At 33.2% G+C, this 17,596-nt stretch overlaps 1 protein-coding gene and 1 long non-coding RNA gene across 6 annotated transcripts in view; one reads left to right on the top strand and one right to left on the bottom strand.

The window, feature by feature from the left end:
- The window catches only part of Epac (Exchange protein directly activated by cAMP), a 517,502-nt gene that overhangs the window by 482,648 nt on the left and 17,258 nt on the right, over positions 1 to 17,596 (top strand). The gene's annotated exons all lie outside the window — the stretch shown is intronic.
- LOC143199709 (uncharacterized) lies at positions 14,990 to 16,339 on the bottom strand. Its single transcript, XR_013006529.1, has 3 exons — positions 16,146 to 16,339; positions 15,526 to 16,094; positions 14,990 to 15,470 (listed from the first exon to the last, which is right to left on the bottom strand). It is a non-coding gene; the product is annotated as an uncharacterized LOC143199709 (long non-coding RNA).

Raw genomic sequence — 17,596 nt, 5'->3', positions numbered from 1 at the left:
ATAACAGATATGATAATTGTTTCATTTACCAAATAGTATAATTTGAATTGAAAATATATACTGTAATTGACGTTAACGTAATATAAATCATATCCCCTTCATTTAGCATTAATTTAATATGAAAATATATGTAAAATTATCCTTTGAAATTCTATTGACCTTTTTCATCCTCTGAACAAACAAATACTATCCTATTGAGGATTATCCGGATAATCAATTATATTTACAAATACAGGCATTTACTGAAATACATATAATAACTTATATATGACTAGTCTGACCTGAAGAAAATACAAGCAGGTGTGCCACCGGGGACTGTATTGGGACGAGTCTTTATCTGCTCTACACTCGGGAGTTGCGCACATTCAATGAAATTATTGTAGCAGTCCCTTTCCAAGTAATCCCGTATGGAAATACAGACAAGTATATTTGCATAACCATTGATGTTAAACTCAGGTGAAAGCCGCATGTTAAAAAAATGTGAAGAAATCAAACTAAAATACAAAAAAATTAATTGATTATTGGATAGAATAATATAGAGACAAATATTACCCTGTCAGTATATAATAAGCTTTTGCTTTACCAAAAAATATTGAAACCAGTGTGGAGCTGGTGTTCCACTTCGGGGAGGTCGTACCATCCAAAGCAATATAAATAGCATACAAAGATTCTAAAACAAGGTACTGCGAAGTATTGTTGATGCTTCATGGTACATTCGTAACGACAATATGCATAAGGATCTAAAGGTAAACATAAATTTCAATTATAAATAAGATTTCCATTTTGGTTAAACTTTCATAGCTGAGTCCACAATCATCCAATCTAAAATGAAGAACAAACCTACCTTCTTGATGTAGCAGCTGATAAAAGATTCCCTAAGTTTATCATTGCTTACTTTCAAAATCCACTTCAGGGCAAGAACAATGCTTTTGTTTTGTTTTTACATAAACAAATTATTTTTACCCTCCGAGCTACAAAAACGACTTCATAATATTTCATCAAATTTCGTTTAAATTATACACAATAATAAAAAAAGGTATCACTTAAAATATCCTAAATATTTCCGTCAAAATCATAGGAATCAAAATAATAAATATGCTGGTCATTCTTATCCAGCCTGGTTACTGGCGTGACTGGGATCATTTTCCTTGTCTGATTTTACACTCTGGCCTAGAAAATTCACAAATTTTAAACAATCACAAACATAAATTCACGACCATGCCCCAACAGGATTCGAACCCGCGGCTAGCGCAACAGTAGGGAGACCGTACCATCACCGTTACCACTGCTGCTTGCTTTTATGATGGCATATTGGAATATGGCTCACAATCAGATTGTATCTAGTTCATTTATCATTATATATCTCTATATTTTTTTAATTAAAGCACAGCTATAACATGACTATTTTTACAAAATTGTCTGATGCTATACAGCGTAAATTAGAACTACTGTTTTAGATCATTTGAAATGAATTCAAGAAGAAAAAGCCCGGTCAGGTAACGAAAAATTGTATGGTCTTATAAGTATTTCAAAATATCGTATCATAATATTGGATATCTGTCAGCAACATTACCTTCAAGTGTTAATAATTTTGTATCAACACCCACATTTTTCTTTATTTTTTCTGTTCGAGTTTTGAACCAAGTCAATGTCTTCTGTTGGGAAATTTCATTTTACTTCTCTAATCTGAACTAATCGGTAGATCAGTAACATCGAATGTCTTTAGAAGCTAACTATAATTACGAACGAAACAAAAAAGTTGTCAGAAATGGTTCCAAAAGTTTAAAGAAGCTTGCTTTAATTGAAGACCGAAAAATGATGAATGCAGAATTGAGCAAACTAAATTGTCATGAAATATTATTATAAATTGAAATGTTACATTTCAGTCAAGGAATGAATCGAAATTTACAATAGAAACTCATTCATAATATTCACCAAGTTTTCCATATGGCACCTAAAAGATGTGGAAAAATCATTGTACCAAGTTCTCTGACTAAAGCTTCAAAGTCACAAAAAGAAAGCGTTTCAAACCGTGTTGGAATACTAGTTTTTTTTCCACAATCGAAAATCCATCCATTTTAATAAAACTATGAAATGGATTCAGTGAAAAAACAAACGGACATTGTTAGTCGAATAAAATTAGATGTTATTAGCATACAATTAGGCTCCGGCATACGTTCAAGTTTTTCGTTGACAAAAAAAGTGATATCAATCACGGAAACACTGTGTACGTCACTGTTCAGCTCGTTTTTCTCTGGATCCTCTAAAAGCCAAAAGAAAAACGATATAAATGACCTTTCATCCCGACCAGCAGCAAAAAGGAGAGAGAAAAATAAGCAAGCAATGTCCTAAATAAATCTCTGGAAAATCCACAAACCCTTTGCCGACTATACTGGACCAACTGTGGAATAACCAAGCCGAAGGTTTTTAGTATTTTGGGGCGGAACCGCAACTAGAGAGAATTTCGAGGGGGCGGAAATAGAAATAAAGCTTTATTCCAGGCTAGAAGCGAGATTTAAAATTTAATGGAATAGAACTGAGACACATTTTTATTCCACGAATCTCAAAGGGATTATAAAACAATGAAAACCCCATTAATTTATGAAAAAGCTATAGTTTTTTTTAATATCGGTATATAATTTGTAAAATATCGATTATTTTTCTAGTAGCTGCAAGGAAAACAATTCGATTTTTTTATATCTCTACTTTCAGCTTAACATCTATTTCACGTTGTGACTAAGTCATCATTATCCAGGTACTGGAGAACCTTACACATTCATGTGCTGATGGATCCTCTGTTCACATCTTTGAGCGTAGTCCTTGATAATATTCGACAGTTTTTACCTTTAGATCCTTATGCATATTGTCGTTACGAAGGTACCATGAAGCATCAACAATACTTCGCAGTACCTTGTTTTGGAATTTTTGTATGATATTTATATTGCTTTGGATAGTACGACCCAAGAGTTGATTACTAGCTCCACACTGGTTTCAAGATTTTTTGGTAAAGCAAAAGCTTATTATATACTGACAGGATAATATTTGTCTCTATATTATTCTATCCAATAATCAATTAATTTTTTTGTATTTTAGTTTGATTTCTTCACATTTTTTTTAACATGTGGCTTTCACCTGAGTTTAACATCAATGGTTATGCCAATATACTTATATGTATTTCCATACGGGACTACTGGGAAAGGGACTGCTACAATAATTTCTTTGAATGTGCGCAACTCCCGAGTGTACAGCAGATAAAGACTCGTCCCAATACAGTCCCCGGTGGCACACCTGCTTGTATGTATTTTCTTCAGGGCAGAGTAGTCATATGTAAGTTATTATATGTATTTCAGTAAATGCCGGATAATCCTCAATAGGATAGTACAAAAATAAAAATAAGAATTAAGTGTTTGTTTGTTCAGTGGATGAAAAAGGTCAATAGAATTTCAAAGGGTAATTTTACATATATTTTCATATTAAATTAATGCTAAATGAAGGGGATATGATTTACATTACTTTAACATCAATAATATAATATATATATTATAAGTAATTGGTTCTAAAAAGGAGAACCCTAAGGGAGAAATTTTTAATAAACACAAAGAATACGGTAAATCTTCCTGTTTTAACATTTCCTTGTAGATTTTAGAGGATATTCAAATTTTTTTGTTCTGGCCTAAAGCAATGCGCTGAAATGCATGACGTATATCGAATCGGGAAAACTTGCCCTGGAGTGACAAGTTGGACCGGGTTATGTGGGACTGCCTCTAGACCAATACACTAAACCGAAACCGTCTCACAGTTGACCCCTGTGGGTCGCTACTGTTACTGCATTAGATTTGGGGATATGGCACGCGCTGGGTAGCCGTTATTGGGCACGAGGACCCGACGAAAGAAACAGATAGTGACACTAACTATAGATTCGCGAACTTAAGTTAACACACGACTGGATGCTGTCGTATGGGTGCAGAAGTTGTGACTGCAGCGACGGATGAGGTTGTTTCAACATGAGAAATGGGAAGTTAGCGGTGACGCGGTGCTAAGCTCCCAGCATGTCCTCCATCTCGAGAACAATCGCGTTTTCAGAAGAACCTCAGCTGAGTTGTTGTTTGTGGAAGGACTGGGATATGAAGTGTTTGATTTCTGGAGTGTCAGTTTCCCTGTGAATTTGATTATTTCTGACAAACCATGGAACACTTAAGAGTCACCTCATGACATTATTCTGGAAAACTTGAAACTGTTTCACCTGGTTGGGTGTAACAAACTTGAAGTAGAAATAAAATCCGGAGTACGGACCGAATAAATATGTTGTAAAATAAGCATTTGACGAAGTTGGGAAGTCTGCTAGAAGGGCAGATCAGAGAAGATAGCAGGTTTCCTATCCATGAACCTTCCGGGATTGCTTTCTGGATTTGGGAATGCTAACCGAACCGTCGGTCGAATTGGAAACCTGGGTACGTGACGTTATCCAGCCATGGAATTATTGCGGTGTCGATCTTAAGTTGATAGACGTGCAGTGTATAACGCTTATTATGGAAAATAATGGCCTGGGCTTTCGGGGGTTGATTTGCAACTTCCAGAATTTGAACCACTTCTTGACCACTTGTAAATCTTCTTGAATAGTAACCTCGAGCCCGGAGGCCGCAAATAAAGCAATATTGTCAGCATAACACGCGATGTTAATATGCTCTTTTCTCGGCAGATCTAAAAGGCTGGGGCCAGCGAGGAACCTTGAGGTACGCCAGCGTCGATTTGTTTTCGACTGGAAAGTGTTTTCCTGAAAAAGAAACCTGAAAGATATTCGCATGTATTCTAAGAAAAATTGATACCATATGTATTAATAAAGATACTTCCCATCATTTTCTACAAATTTTCCCCATTCTTCTCGCAATATAGTCATACAGTATCGAAAGAATGATATTAATAGGACAGCCAACTAATTGTCGATTCATTTTCCCATTTTCCTCAGAATTTTGAAACTGTATGCCAGCAAAAGGATAAGTTTGAATTTGTTGCTAGCTATTGCTGGACTTTCGTACACCACTACGTCGATCGATTTGTTCAATTGACGTCGATAAACATCTACAGTAATAATTGTATTTAGTTTTAACAGCTCGCAATATAAGTTTTTTAAAGAGTTTATCTCCGAGTTTTAGCTATTTTTGTTCCTTTTTTATCTTTCTGACCGTTTCTTATCATAGTGCGTCTAACAAGTGTGTGTAAACACTAAACATTACAAGTAAATCAATAGCACTAAGAAATGTCAAAACAATCAAATTTAATAGTTAAGTGAGTTTTTAATATATATTTACATTCATAACAGGTCAATTGAAAAGTCCCCGGCCTGACACATAGATGGCGCTACTAGAATTAAGTCCATATGTTTTTAGTTAGCACTAACCCTCAAAAGATACCTGTATAAATTTGGCAGCTGTCGGACCATTATTTTGTGAATTTTTGTTATTGCGAAAAAAATTGATAAAAAAGGAATTTCGCGTGTCGATAAAATATTGCTTTTTGAAGGGAAAAAATACAGTTGAAGCAAAAACTTGGCTTGATGCCGAGTTCCCGGACACTACCCCAGAACAATCAACGATCAAGGATAGGTACGCTAAGTATAGATGTGGTGAAATGAGCACCGAAGACAATGAACGCTGTAGATGCCGAAAAGAAGTTGTTACCGACTAAAATATTTTAAAAAATCCACAAAATGATTTTGAATCACCGTAAATAGAAATTGAATGAATAGCAGACACTCTAAAGGTATCAACTGATCGTGTACATAATATCATTCACGAATATTTTGGTATGAGAAAGCTCTGTGGAAAGAGGATGCCACGCTAGCTCACTTTTGACCAAAAACAACGACGAGTTGATGATTTTGAGCAATGTTTGAAGATGATCAAGCGTAATAAACCCGAGTTTTTGCGTCGATATGTGACAATGGATGAAAAATAACTCCATCATTTCACCCCGGTCCAAACGGCAGTCATCCGGGTGGAAAAAGGAAGGACCATCAACAGCGATTATTACAAAGCGTTATTGCACCTTTTGAAGAACGAAATCATTCCGCCGCATTTGAAGTAAAAGAAAGTGCTGCTTCACCAAGATAATGCACCGTGTCACAAGTCAGTGAAAACGATAGAAAAAATCCATCCCAGATCTGGCCTCCAGCGACTATTTCCTGTTCTCACATCTCAAAAGAATGCTCGCTGGCAAGAAATTTTCGTCGAATGAAGAAGTGATCACCGAAACTGAGCGCTATTTTGACGCAAAGAACAAATCGTACTACAAAAATGGTATCGAAAAGTTGGAGGGTCGCTATAATCAGTGTATCACCCTTGAAGGGGATTATATTGAATAAAAAAAATTGTTAAAACAATGTGTTTTACTATGGTAGGCCGGGGACTTTTCAATTGACCTGTTACTTAGCATTTTTTACTTTTAGATATCATTGATCAAAACACTTACTATTTATATTAATAATTAAAGTTCCTATACTAAAACTAAAATACTTATATTGCTATCAAAATATTGGATGAATTTCACCTGATAATTTGTCATCTATCTTCATTGCCAATAGATTCTACAAAGAGATCTTTCTCAACTAACCGATGTAGTAAAATACGAAAAATTATATTGGTGGGTGGCTATTTTGTTAAAACTAGTTTTCTTGACGATGTTTTATCGCGAATAATTGCTCTAAATTACTCTTGTAGCGAACTTATAACCTTACAATATTTAAAAGAGCTTTTTAATTTTAATGTTTTTCATTTTAGTGTTGCTAATAAAAATTACAAAGTAATGAGACAAATAAAAAGTGAATTAAAAGACGATAATTCAGTTTTCTTAAGAGACATCCAATTCTAATAAAAGATATATGAATATAAATACATATTCGGAAAAGTAAAAATGAGACTGACTGTTGCGAGTGAATCCATCATTCAGATAAAAATGGTGACCAGGTTGGGTTATTGAAAGTCGTAATTTTGGAATTGCACTAATTAATGATCGAAGTGCCAAAAATGAAATTAAAAAAATCGAAAACTACCTGATATTTCCAATAAATCATCCTTCACGAATAATATGGTTAAAATTTAAAATAATTATAATGAAACACTAGTAGCCTCCAATCGACAAGATTGTTTTCTCATCTACTTCTATCAGAATTTTTCCGGTTGGTTAGAGCAATGATAAGAGTTAAAACTTAACAAAATAATCGGTTAACTACAACAATAGTAAATAAATAATTAAGCCAGCTTGGTGGCGCAGTGGTAAAGGCGATGGGACGGTCCTCCTACTGTTGCGATAGCCGCGGGTTCGAATCCTGCTGGGGCATGGTCGTTAATTTATGTTTGTGATTGTTTAATATTTGTGATTTTCCTAGGCAAGAGTGTAAAATCCGACAAGGAAAATGATCCCAGTCACGCCAGTAACCAGGCTGGGTAAGACCGGATGTCTTCTAGGATTATTTCTAAGTTGGTCAGTCGCCAGTTGGTAGGTTAAATGCTGAGGACCGTGGTTCGGAGCCCACGTTAAACTTTAGGCCCAGTCCAGATAATCCCATAGTTGGTAAAAGCAGACTTTAAAACATAAAAAAAAAATTTTTTTAAATAAATAAATAAATAATTAAAAAATAATAAAATATGTGTCCCATATTGTTAACCGTATTCTTTAAAGATGATTTATTATATTTTATAAAAGTAGCATATAAATAAGTATTGTATAAATAAGTACAACATGAATAAGCGACAGTTTCATTAAATAAAGCATTTTTTCTATTAGACTAGACCTACTATTGAAGATAATGGATATTTTTATATATACTACTCAGACTGAATCAATATAATAAAAACGTACACGCGATAATGTTGAATGTACGTTATTGGTTTCGAAACAGAGAACAATTGATTAATGGAAATATGCTTTCTTTATTTTTTTTTGACTCCATGTGCTATATTATAGAATTTTAAAGTAATAATAGGCATTAATGACTTTCTAATGAGTCAACGGGAGTTATCGCACACATTTGTATTAATTTATGTTTTTAATATGTTGGAAAGGGTCCTATATTTGTCACCTTATCCGAAAAGTTTATTTTCACGGCAATTAAAAGCGATATAGACTAGTTGCATGATGCAACAATAATGATCGTTATTCATGTATGGCATTTGACCACTACAGTGGGAGGGGTAGTATGTAGCAAGGACCAAAGGGTAGTATCTTAGACGGCCCTGTCAAACTCCTTGAGATAGTCGTACAAAAACAGAGACAAAAGTTGCCGGCTTGGTGGTGCAGTGGTAACGGCAACAGGACGGTCCCCCTACTGCTGCGATAGCCGCCGGTTCGAATCCTGCTGGGGCATGGTCGTAAATCTATATGTGTGATTGTCCTAGGCAAGAGTGTAAAATCCGACAAGGAAAATGATCCCAGTCACGCCAGTAACCAGGCTGGGTAAGACCGGATATCTTCTAGGACGATTTCTAAGTTGGTCACTCGCCAGCTGGTAGGCTTAATGCCGAGTACTGTGATTCGAAGCCCACGTCAAATAGTAAGTCCAATCCAGATAATCCATCCCATGGTAAAAGGAGACTTTAAAATATGTAAAAAAATAAAGATTCAAGACTCACATTTGTTTTTTTTAGGGGGGGGGGGTACACTAATGGATTCTGCATGTATTTGTTAACAGTTCCTAGATATTATGAAGTGGCTAGGATATAACCTCCTAATTTCTTGTAAAATGGGAAATCTTTTTAAAAAATATTGGTAGCTCATTTATATATGTTATATAACTCGATAATACAGCACCGGGTATTGTTATAAATTGGTGTGCTACCTGTTGACGTAATGTGTTTACATTAGAAGCGCCTTGTTTACATTAGAATGGGATTGAATGAAGCGCTAGTATTGTGTGCGCCTCTTTATTATGCTAAAATAATCTTACTGTATCATAACTTACCTACGTTAATGGGGAAAAGTTCTTGGTGGATAGAATGTTCTCACAGGGTGACAATGACCTATATTCATTCACAGATTTGACTTTGTAAGATGAACTTGGCTTAGTTGGCTTCTTTTAAAATATTGTTAATTTTAATTGCAGTTATTCAACCAAATATAAGTTATAAATTATGAAAAGTCGGTTTATATTGTTTACCATGAGGTATAGTATAAGACAAAACACGATTTCAGAGCTGCTAGTTAACTTGATCTATCAGTTAGACACCAGAGTATCAAGTTGTAATACTTGTATGGGAAACATTTAGGTAAAAACAGGACTATTCGGAACTGATCTTTTCGTTAAAATAAGATACTGTTCAAATAATATAAAAGTTTTTTCTTACCTTATGTAACGTTTCAAAACTTTTCTTCTCATATTTTGTATTAAAATGTTAACATGAAGTTTGGACGTAAATTTTAAAACTATTTCATCGAAATTGCAAATATCGTCATCCGCACATATCTAATTTGATTCTATCTGTATAATCCCAAACGAATTTCCGTCCCTACTATTCTTCTGATACATATGTATGTGTGTTATGTGATTTAAAATCCGTACATGGCTCTTGAACACATCGGTCGGATAGAGCTTTGTTCATTTACATAACTATAACTAGTGATCGCTCTGTGGTTGAAATTCGACCAGAATTTATTAAGTTAATCATATTTCTCCCATAACGAAGTAAAGGGAATAATTTTTCAATATAATATCAGAAATATATTTGATATATAGCAGTAAGTGAAAAAATAAATGTCTTTATATTAAAACATATTAAAATATATGCACACAATCTCAAAAACTAACTCTCACAAACCTTTTTTAAAGGGCATTCAATTAAATCTAATTTCCATTAAATTTCAATAATCAACAAAATACTGATATTTATAAATTACACCACTGAACATTATAACAAACTATCATAAGTAAGATAATTTTCAGAACTGTAACAAATTCAGAGTATTCAACTTCATTAAAGTAAATAATCAAAATAATTTACACAATGTTCAAACAATATAATGTTATGTCTTATTGCAATGTTTTAAAATGTTAACACATTTACTGTTAATAATAATAAATCTATGTAATTCACTCACTCTCTAAATTATGTAGTTAGTTTCATTTTAACTGCTGTACATTCTTATTTATGTATTCATATAGTATTTATCTTTTACACATATTTTTTCCCTAAAATATATATTGCGAAAGCAATAAATACACCAGGCTGATTAAAATAATAATTTCTTTACCTAAATTTATAAATAAAATTGCATCGTTTTTTGCTTATTTATTGCAGTCTTTGATCTCATCCTTGCATATCTTTATCATTATCCTTGCATTAACTTCAATCAGTTCTTAAGCAAGAATAATTTTTCTTAACTGTTCTCTGTTCACCAAACATCAAATTAAAAGATTTCACTTTCCGAGTCACTGTCCAAACATACAATTGTTAATCACTAAACTGTTAATTTCCAATCTCTCTAAAACATGCTCACGATCCGCCATTTATCAAGTACTTCCTCTCTATGTCTTATCGGGTTCAAAATAATAATTGGTGGTTCCTCCAGGTTTTTTAACAATTCATTTCCAAACCATAACATAAACATGTTACGGTTCATTTCTCTATGGTAGTTGCCCTTTGATTTGTAGGAAAACACTAATACTGTACCAGCAATAAATCCTTAATAATTCTTATTCATGTATGAATAACAATATATCTGCAATTAGTTATTAATATATATCGTGATCAACAAAAACCTAATCAAATGTCATTGTAACTTTTATCTTTCTCCATCAATTTTTGTTGCCTCTAACTTTTTTTGTTGCTGTCTTGCCAAAAGTACCCCAATGAACCATTTTGATATATCCAAGTTTCATCAAGATACACAAATTCAAATTATTTATCTTCCTTGATCTTATTTTAGGCCTTTAAAAATTGTATTCTTTTTAAGGCAATATCTGGAAGTCCCATTAGACCTCTTCGAGGGTTATCTTTACAATATTTAAATCCTATGCCCTGTAAGACTGTATGGAGGGATGTCTTATACCCCTCAAAAAACTGCATGTCCCTAACTCTTTTATTTATGCTTTCCATACTAACAATTTTCTCTAAAATAATTTTATTAAATTATGTTTATATCGATAAGATAGTTTTTGCTGTCACTGTTTGTGTTCACTCTTCTTATACGTTTGGTGTATTTGATCTCGAATAGAGTCAATATCAAGATGGTCAAGTTTTCTTTGTTGAATCTAAAGTATTGTTCTTCATTTTGTAAGCGATGTTATTCACAATACCTATGCTAATATTCAGCGCAGCAGCGACACCCTAAAAACATTTTCAATAAAATTACAGCAACTTACAATATTTAATATCATCAATAATTATCTAACCTCTCTAACGGAATTTACGGACAAAAGGGGGTCTTCATCATCTCGTTCCTTTTCGAAATAACCTATTAAACTTCAACTAAATAATCAATGGGCTAAAATAACGTTTGCCGATTTAGATGTAGTTTTTAGATATACTGTAATGTTAAAATAAATTATATTTGATAACATTTTTGTTTAATTATTTTATTTAGATTATTTAGATTAGAATTTTCTTGTATGTCAAAGCCAAACTGAACTAAAACTCAGAGTTGGTGCGGCAACATTGCGATGTTTTGTCGTCACAAATTTCCATGACGCATATATAAAACAACTTTAAATAGACTATACTACATTTTATTGCATGTTGGCAACATGCTTCCATGTAAACAATGCGTCGGGTATATATTGCTCACCAAGTCTTGTAACAAGCGATTGTAACGAATATTAAAATGGATTGTAGCCAACAACATAAAACTACTACTGCAAAAGTAACGGCAAAACTCAAAACCCTCTTGAGTAATGCTGTTTCAACATGAACGGTATGGCGAGAGCTTCGCCGAATTTACATTCATTGAAGTGTTACGACTCTGAAATTCTTTAGCTGAAGTCGATGCTAAACAGCGAAAGAAGTGATGCAACAATCATAAAACCTGCTTGTTTCCTACAAAACTGCCTAGTTTGTATATAAAGAATTCACATTACTAGTTGAATTACTGCGAATAGTATTCTTACTATGAATAGCATATTGCTGGCAAACATATTCATTATTCCAAAATGATAATACGTCCATACACTAAAAATATTCAGCTTTGCCTTGAGATACCAGAATATCATCAAAAAAATTTCCTGGCCAGCACAATCTCTATACCTCAACATAATTGAACCATTATAAGGAGTTTTACCGCACAGAGTGAGAAGTATGTTTCTATCTTTAACATCATTGAAGCAATTGACTATAATAATGGGGAAAAATTGCGTTGAAGACTAGTAAAACTCTAGAATCTAGTCTACGAAGAATTGCAGCGGTTTTAAAAACAAATGATGGCTCAAGGTTTTATTAATAAATAAGTATTGTGTATATGTAACGTGTTCATATAACTTTGTGCATCCCCTACATATCAAGATACAACTAAAGTCAATTCACTGAATACTGTCGGTTTACTTTACTACAGATCGATTAAATCCATAACACAGCTCAACAGCTAGGTGCGTAAATAATTGATCTTGGTTGGCCGTTGTTGACTTAACCTCTAAAACAATCGAGGAATTTTAAATGATAAATATTATTCAACATAACGGTCAATAGCGTAGCGGAGCGAGCTGGTAAATACAAAACATTTCGTTTGCATATTTTAGCAGATATTCGCGAAATGGATAAGCGCATCGCGTTCCAATTTATCTAAACAAAACTCGCGGCTTTGCAAAATTTCATGCGTATTTTGTAGATTGTTGGAAAGTTTGTGTAAATTCAAATATTATAGTTTGATCGTTTCTTATCTCTTCGTGTTCTTCAACATTTCCTCTGGAACAATGTGAGAGCAACACCGCCTAGCAAAGAAATTAAAGTTTAATGTTTAATTTTTTATATTAAGGCATACGTATGTGACAAAATATTTTAGTATCTCTAGTTTTCTATGATACACATCATCATCATCAACAATCCACTGCCTATGGATTGGTGGCTCGGTGAGAATGTATAATTTTTAACCAACACGCTGCTGTTGGTGCCGCAGGACGGATATTCTTTTTAAATTCCACCACAATTGATAATTGACTGCAGCTGTTCAAGCCTCGGTCAACATTAGTATCCTATTTATCAGATTTTTTCGATGATCTTGATCCATATCTTTTTAGTTGATTCGGCTTATTCCTTCAGCTGTTAATGATCTCAAGTACCTGAATTCTTACACTCACTCTAACTGTATCCCGATGAAATTTGCGATAGGAGATAATTGTCAATAATTTTCTTTCTTAGTAATTTCTTCATCAATTCTCCAACCATATGGATCTCATATGAAGGTTTCTTCACTAAAAGCTTAAAATATTACATATATTAACAACATTTAAATTGTGATTGTTCCTTTTTAATCAGATTTATATTCCAAGTTATTGAAAAAACCTACCAGAGAGTCGGACCTACAAAGAATCAAATGGTGATTCATGAGATATCTATCTTTTTGCTTTGGGGGATTGTCTGTACTTATAAACTTTATGTAGAAGGTTCCATTATATTAACCTCAACCCTAGAAATGTCGCGTTCTCCTGTGAATTTGTAAGGCAATAAAATCATTCATCTCAAGCTGGTTGAGACGGCTTTTTTTCTGCAAAATCAAGGTCATGAGGCTTGTTGAGTTTCTTTAATCACATTGTAGTTCCAACTGAGAAGTGTGCTTTAGACTGGGAACTGATAAACTCTATCAATGTAGTAGAATAGCAGATAAAAGATTCGGGTATTTGGTATTTCTATTTTCATAAACGGAGCCAAGCGAAAATAGCAGAATCATTCTTTAGTTATGCTACATATGTTGTTAGATCCAATCAGTTTTACAAGAAATGAAAAATGGTTTTCCATAAGAAAATAATTATGGAAAACTACATTTATATAATTTCGGAGCATGTTACTCTTAATAACACCGTAAAAGTTACTGTTACAGCAATAGTATCGCCATATATAATATTCCATCAGCTGTATTATTTGCGTTTGAATAGTAGAAATATAATAAATTGATCTTCTCACAAACTAACAATATATAACATGGGAAATATAAAATGTTACTTCAGTTATTGAGCTGATGAAATTTTAAATTTTGTCAGTGTAATTTTATACAAGGAGGTCTAGTTTGGTTAGTATAGATGATTAACACCAATTTAAATTTAAAGGCGTCTTATTCAAATCAAAATTTACGGAAGTAATGTATTTATTAAACAATATCAATTGACTAGCAAGGAATTGACTTGTATTATATTTAGTCTCGTCCTTTTTTAACTTGAATAGTTTTATGCAATACAAAAAGACAATAGTTTAATGACAGGTGACTGATTAGGTTTAATAAAAATGAAGAGATCAATATAAAATGAGATTTCTTTTTATAGATTATTGAATATCTACAAATAAAAACTAATATGCCGACCAAATCAGCCAAAATAATGTTGTATTCGTTATTTGTCGAAATTACCACACTTGGGGTTCAGAGAAAGATCATGATTCCAGCCCATGTTGTACACACCAGCCAGTTATAGTATGACCCTATCGTATCTAACTTATAATTCAATTAAAAATTTATGAAAAAGCCGTTTTCCACTCAATTTAAATTTTACATAAAATTTGAGACACCCTATATTATTAGTTCAAAATTTCAAAAAATATACCTGTTGATGTTTATAAAAGCAAAATTGATTAACGACCTTCGGGTAGGTTTCCAAAGAAATATCGACTGATGCGTAATAAACAGGCTTTTCATCCGATATTTGCTATGAAACAAGAAATATTCGACCTGTTTAATTCTCAATATAGTTAATAGCTTATTTGTGAAATAATTCGTCTGGGCCCAGGCATGAGGAAAACAACAAATCAGTGCTTATTGAGTTTAGGTATAATTAACAAACTGCACGCACACCAATCACCAATAACAGCGAATAACAACATCGCATATAGCAACAACGCTAAATATAGTCTATTCAGAACAGTAGTGACACGGGAAAGCTGTCGAAACGTCAGTGCCGCAGCAACTCTGAGTTTTAGTACATTTTGGCTCTAATATGAAACAAAATTTTAATATAAATAAAATAATGAAACAAAAATGTTATGTATTATAATTTATTTTAACATTATAGTACATCTAATGCATATATTATCGAAAAATTTAAACCTACAATTAATTGTACAGCCACAATATTTTATAGGTTAGAGTTGTTTTATTACATATACATTGAACTTTTTTCCACACTAGTATAGGTAGAGTTTTATGCACGTTTTTTTCATATAGCGGTATCCCCCGAAGGTCTAATCCACCTAGTTAACAATTGTATATCTGATTAATATATTTTACTTTCATTGGAGTGCAATTTATTTTACGCGTAGTACTTGTTTCTTTCGATGCAATGTATCCTTGTAAAGTCATTATGATATTACTATATTTCTGTCTAATTTGTTCTGTTACTACCTGTATATACATTTCTTGATAAAACTACATTTAGTCACTGCATTCTCCTTAATACGTTTGCCGTATCTCCAAAACAATTAGTATTATTTCTGTCCTCATACATGTTAACCATATGTTCATGTATTTTCTGAACAATAACACACATGCTCATAACGTTTACACACTCTATAATACAATTTCCTACAATTAAAATATATTAATTGTATACTGACCTTTAGTTGTTCCCTCTTTCATCACCCTGTCTTGTAATTGTCAGCATTGAATCATAAAGCAACATTCATTAAGTTTTATTCAATCACTGTTACTTTCAGAAAAACTAATCAAGATCAAAAACTTGCTCAAGATTCTTCCATTTGTCAATTTCTTCTTCAATGTTTCTGATCGAGCTCACACACATCGAAGATGTTATTTTCGACAATGACACTTTCCATAAATCCAGACAGTTCTAGTTTGAATATCCTTCTCGACCTGAATATCTATTGCAATACCCCATATCAACTCAATTGGATTAAATACGCAGTGATAGGGAGGAAGATATAATACTCATGTATCTTTTCTCAGGCTTATTTCTAAAAAAGTAAATTACATAAAATGAAATTAAATATTTCATATATATTTACCTTTCCTTAACTGCAGCCTTTGTTGAGGCATTTGTTGGGATTCTCCCCACCAATGTACAATAACAATAACTGATGGTTCCTCCAAGTTCTTTAAAAGCTTATTTTCAAACCAGAGCAAGAACATGTTATGTTTCATTTGTCCATGACAGTCGCTCTTGAACTTGAAAGAAACACTAACTCTGCATCGGGAACCATTCCTGTATCCTGCATTAGGAACAAAATATCTGCAATGAATTATTAATTATCATCTACTAATTTTATTATCATCTTGCTATGGGTAACCCAATGTGCCTTTTTGAATAGTAGTAGAGTAGTAATAGAGTTCCTTCCATGGTTTAATTATATGCTGTTAAAAATTGTATTCTATTAAAAGCAATATCTGGAAATTCTATCAGACCTCTTCGTGGGTTATCTTTACACCATTTAAATCCTATGTTTCCCAACAGTGTATGAAGGGATGTTCTAGGGATGTGAACCAAACTATTGTGTAAGCTGATTCGGTTACATGTTCAAATGTATCAAATACGATTCTATCCTTTTTAACTAGAATATAATCAGAAGGTAAGGATTGTCTGATTTTATAACGACTTTACAAATTGCGATAACCAATGCATTCGACGTCTTGATGACTTGTTATTTTTACGGTATTTTATTACCATAGAAACTAAGTAAGGACCGTGAGTTCTGCTAGCTTCCAAGTTATGGTAAAACAAATTGTAGGTCAGTCAATCAACCAGTAAAAAATTATTAACAAAAAAAAGGAAAAAGTTTCTCAACTATCAAGTTATTTTAAACTTAATTACTGGAAACTCTCTCATTCGATAAACCAAAACTGATTAGCATATTTTAAGACAGCTTCGGGCAAAACAGTAAAGCGACTTCTCGCTTATAGCGCTTCGATAACCAAAGTGAATGCCTTTCGTTTGGTGAATAGATGCGCTAAATCAAATTAAACTTCTGCTAAAATTATACAAATTCCCTGTCTCAAACTAAAGCCGGTTTAAAACTAATAAAATATATCTGACACGTGTCTGTATTTACATAATTTTGTTTAAATCGAACTTGAAATAAGAATTTAATTTATTTAAAAAAAAAGAATCTTAATAGAAATTTTAACAATTTGGTTTGTTTTTCTTTATATATATTTTGAAGTCTCCTTTTACCAACTATGGGTTTATCTGGACTGGGCCTAAAGTTTAACGTGGGCTACGAACCACGGTCCTCAGCATTAGCATCCCAGAAGACATCCGGTCTTACCCATCCTGGTTACTGGCGTGACTGGTATCATTTTCCTTGTCCGATTTAACACTCTTGTCTAGAACAATCACGAACTTCAAACAATCACAAACATAAATTTACGACCATGCCCCAGTAGGATTCGAACCCGCGGCTATCGCAACAGTAGGAGGACCCTCCTATCGCCTCTATCACTGCACCACCAAGCCGGCAAT

The sequence above is a fragment of the Rhynchophorus ferrugineus genome, unplaced genomic scaffold (genome assembly GCF_030347505.1).
Source record: "Rhynchophorus ferrugineus isolate W39M unplaced genomic scaffold, kcgeb_rfMv2 rfM7, whole genome shotgun sequence".
Lineage (NCBI taxonomy): Eukaryota > Metazoa > Arthropoda > Insecta > Coleoptera > Curculionidae > Rhynchophorus > Rhynchophorus ferrugineus.
This window is presented reverse-complemented; position numbering and strand designations above follow the sequence as displayed.